Source organism: Gopherus flavomarginatus, chromosome 15, assembly GCF_025201925.1.
Source record: "Gopherus flavomarginatus isolate rGopFla2 chromosome 15, rGopFla2.mat.asm, whole genome shotgun sequence".
Taxonomy (NCBI): Eukaryota; Metazoa; Chordata; order Testudines; family Testudinidae; genus Gopherus; species Gopherus flavomarginatus.
Genome location: NC_066631.1, coordinates 15,690,937 through 15,695,542, shown reverse-complemented (window position 1 = coordinate 15,695,542; position 4,606 = coordinate 15,690,937).

The following is a 4,606-nucleotide window of genomic DNA, read 5'->3' as shown; positions in this document are numbered from 1 at the left end:
CCTTCATAGACTTGTATGTGATTTAAGCAATCTTCAGTGACACCTTAGGAGCCAAGACCTATTGTCCAATACATTTTTTAAAAACATCTGTATTTCCTTCCTAGTCTTTAATAGCATCTCTGTTTTGGAAAGCTCCATTTAGGATTTCTGGGAGGTGACTCCAAATTTCAGCTCAAAACTATTCTTTTATTAAAATATCAAGTGAAAGCATACTTTTCCAATGGAAAGCGCAGCAGACCTATAACCAGAACCCAGAAAGCAAGCACTTCTCAACAGGGGAAGAAAGAAAGAAAAAAAACCCACAACTTTCTTCTGGCAATTATAGTGTCTTTTTACCATATAATGCTAATTGCACTGGGATTTTTTTTTTTTAAAGCAATACATCATCTGATCTGAATCTGATAAAAGTGTCTATTAAATGCTATTAAAGTCATCACTGTGATTAACACTATTCAACTGCCAACTTTTCTGAAACAACTCCATACCAATTACTCATATCAGATCCAACCAGCAGTATCAATTCATTAAACACACTTCATGGCATTTACTTACAGCAGCAACAGTGTGGTAGCCAATAACCTGTGTACACAGAATTGTGTATCTCAGCCTAGTTCCCTCACATGCAATGTGTTTAGAAGAATTCCACTTATCAGCATGAACCTCTAAGGACACAACAATACTGAGCAAGGTCACAGAAATCACCTTGGATGCTTTTACTCTGATCCCATTCCTGACCCCACACCTCACTATTATTAGACAAGGTTATCACTCTAGTTCTGCCATTTTAAAAGTGTTTTTAATTTCTGCCAGGACTTGATATTTCTCCATAAGAAACTGACATTTGTAGCTCTATTTTCCAGCCCACTTCCTTTTTAAAATAGGCACTAATAACACTTAAATGTGTTCCTGTCTTGCATGCTCTCTTTCATTCCTCTGTCACTGTTAGAGGGTAGATTTTACTTAATTCCCCCTCCCCCACTGTTCTAAAAATTGCTCTGCCTGCCTCTCTCTCTCTCTCTAGCTCTCAAAGGTTCTACAAAAAACTACATGTCAAACAGACATTAACAGACTGTGACAGGACTCCTTTTCCCTTGAACAACTCTCCTTGTTTACAGCCACGAGTTATGAATTTCTGGTCTTTTTGTTTAGGTTAGACCCAGAACATTTGATTTATTAATTTATTTTACATTTCTTTCAAGGACTAAAGAATAAAAGTAAAAAGGATGAGAACTGAGCTGCTCAAGCACAAGGGAGACTTGTAACATATCTAAATATCATGAAAAAGCAGGTTTTCCCCCAACAGAAGATGAGGCTTTTAAGTGTGTGTTGCATTGTTTTTAAAGACTATTGCATTTTAGTGCTTGGTTACTCTAAACTACTTCTTAAAAGGGACACAATCCAACTTGAAATCTAGTCAGATGAAAAGTAGTTTCAGGTACTACATCTGCCCTGAGTCCCTCAGCCATTTTTTGTGGTTTCACATCACTTTCCCCTCCTTTACTATTGCATGTAAAAGACCTCTAAAATCAGGGAAATCTGACTGACTACACAGAGGAAACAGTAAAACTATATACAAATGGCTCCTAAATGCAGAAACAGACTGACAAAATATAGTCTACATTCTCCTCCCTGCCCCTGTCTTGCTCAGGTTATAGTAACCTTAACACAAGAAGGTAAAAAAATAAATTTCCGGTAAACGTGATTTTTAAGTTGATGGTGTCCCTTTGAGCTCTGCTACCAGTATCTAAACTGTGTCATGTCCAGTACTTCCCTTGATCAATTATACTTTTTTCTAGTACACTCATGGATGATAGACCCATTTCTATTTCAAGAGTGTTTAGTCCCTGGAAGCTGAACTTAAGTTCTACAGAAAGATTCTGGGATTCTGTAGCCATTTGTTGAGGCAGACTAGAAATTCTGGTTTCATTTAAAGGGAGTTTAAATATGAAAATTAATAGTACAATAGGGATAGTAACTCCCTGTGTTTAAATTTGATGCTGTCTCCACATGTTCAACATACCAATTTCTTTTACATCATTGATGTAAAACTGCATCTTAGACATTGTCAAGAGTGAAGCTGCAGGTTTTGACAGCTGGGTAGTTTGGGGTTGTGGGATAATCAAAGCGTCTAGCTAAATCGTTGAACTATTTTGCAGTTGATCATTTTATGTTGACATTTAAATGTCTATCATTAGGTTTCAGCATTACCAACCCAGTTACATGAATAAGGAATTTCACACTTCTCAGATCGTTTCAGGCTTTCTGTGTCTCCAGAAGAAGCCCGTGTCAACGTTTGCACTCAGAGTTTCAAAGAAAAGCATTAACTTAAGGGCTGGGTTTTTAATTTTGTTTTAATTAAAAGTTTACTTTCTTAAGCACAATTTGGCATCCAAAGAATTCATAGGGCCCTACCTATAACTCAAACCTATGGGCCTAAAACTGAGAAATTGGCTGGAATCATGAACAGTTTTACGTGCCGAGTTCAACAAGAGAACTCAGGACATGTCCTTGCTGTTAGCTATAAAGGCGTCTTAGACTGCCAAAAACAAAACAAAAATTAAAAAAAAAATGCATTTTTAAAAAAGTGTTCACACACGTGAGACTATACCTTTGTTAAACTGTGCCATATCAATAATTTAAGGAGTTGGCAGTGGGAAACAAATATGAAGAGAATGGTAAATGCAAAGAAAACCAGGAAATTTTGAAGAGAAAACTTGTAAAAAGACCAAGCATTGGAATGTATGGAAATAAAATTAAGATCAAATGACCTTAACTCCCTATCCCATTGCCCAGAGAACAATCGGAATGATTTGATAATTGTAATTAGTCAATAATACACAGAATCAAAAAGAAAAAAGATTTATACAGTGAATGAAGACCTGTCTTTTTAATGGCCACAGATAGGTCTCAGAAAAGCAGATTTTTTTTTAAATGTAGATGAATAAGCAAAGAAACTCATTCCTCACTGTCCATAAGGAGTACATATGCCACCAATCACGTAAGTGTCATATACAGCACTAAGATATGTACATACACAAAGCCTCCTAAATCAAGATAAAATGTGTGACTTACACAGAGAGAGCAAAGGATAGGTTTAGAGCAGCAGTCTCCAATGTCATGCCCGCGGGCACCATGGCGCCCGCAGGGGAATCTAAATGCGCCTGCGTCCTGGCCGGCGGTCAAGCATCTGCCGAAATGGCACCGAAATTCGGCGGCATTTCAGTGGCGACGCCTTTGGATGATGCTGCTTGCTGCCGACAAGCGACGTCATCCAGAGGCGTCGCCGCCGAAATGCCACTGAAATTTGGTGGCATTTTGGCGGATGCTCGACTGCCACCAAGGTCCTTCGTCTGGCACCTGCCAGACGAAAAGTTTGGGGACCACCGGTTTAGAGTTTCCTGGGTTTCCAATATTTTTTATGGATGTCACTCAAAATGACACTCCCCCCTTCCTCTTTTTTAAATTCCTGATATGTACTAAATGCTACAGGTTGAAGTTTTTCTTCTTTGATAAAAATTCCTTAGGTTTATCAAATTTTGATCAAGGACAACTATTGATACCTCTGAAACTACTTTTGCAAGTACTCAAATATCAGAGAGGTAGCTGTGTTAGTTTGAATCTGTAAAAAGCGACAAAGAGTCCTGTGGCACCTTATTGACTAACAGACATATTGGAGCATAAGCTTTCATGGGTGAATACCCACTTCGTCAGATGCACGTAGTGGATGTTTCCAGAGGCAGGTATAAATATGCAGGTAAGAATCAGTCTAGAGATAACTAGGTTAGTTCAATTAGGGAGGATGAGGCCTCTTCTAGCAGTTGAGGTGTGAACACCAAGGGAGGAGAAACTGCTTTTGTAGCTGGCTAGCCATTCGCATTTGCAAGTACTGTGTACAGCAGGTTGCACTTTGATGACAACAGTTTTAGTCATAATATACTTGTCTACGTACTTAACATCTGCTGACTTTTTAACCTGACTGGTTCTGCTTAGATCTGTAGGAGCTGCTGACCTTTGAAAGCCTGTATGATCCTCTGTAAAGGATAGAGGGTCATTCAATAGAACATTCTAGCCCCACTGAAATCAGAGTTTTGTCATTGGCTTCAGCAGAGTCAGGATTTCATCCAGTAATTCTCCATTAGTCCATGAAGATTCAAAAAAATCCATAGCAAATAACTACAAATCAAAGTATCCATATTTCTCACTAACTATGGATTCTTCTAGTCTAAACCATTCGTTAGTTTCTGCTTTAAGGTGAAGTCTCATTTTAGCTCTCATATCTGAAAAATATGTCTTAGTCACTTGATAGTTGGCTAAGATATTCTCATCTGGCAAGGAGCCTCAGTCAGAAGTTTCAGGTGGATTTATTTAATTTTGGCAGCGTTACCGTGCAGAAGATTGTAACAGAAAGGCAGGACAAAGGGCTTGGCTTTTAAAGTCTGCCTGCTTCCCTCCATATCTTTGAAATGCTGGCCAAGTTCTGAAACAAAACAGCAACTTTATGAATCTTCCAAATCTTACACTACCTCTATAAGCTATCCTGGTTTTGACAAAAGTAACAGTGAACCTGACAGGTCCATACGAGACACACAGAATGTTCTATTTCTGA